Genomic DNA, 264 nt, shown 5'->3' on the forward strand with positions numbered 1-264 from the left:
AATGACCGGGAGGGGATTGCAGCCTTTGCATGGACGGACAGACAGACAGACGAACGAACGAACGAATGGACAGATCGAGATGGCGACACACAGACCCAGCGATAGACAGGGAGAAAGAAGCATCAAATGGAGAGAGGGAAAATGCCTGAGAGACGGCAACGTTTAGATGAAAAAAAAAAAAAAAAAAAAAATAGAAGTAAACTTAGAATAAAAAAAAACAGAGACCAGATGCCAGGCCTGAATGAGTGACTGGGGATCGCAGGG

This window comes from Denticeps clupeoides, chromosome 7 (genome assembly GCF_900700375.1).
Source record: "Denticeps clupeoides chromosome 7, fDenClu1.1, whole genome shotgun sequence".
Classification (NCBI taxonomy): Eukaryota; Metazoa; Chordata; class Actinopteri; order Clupeiformes; family Denticipitidae; genus Denticeps; species Denticeps clupeoides.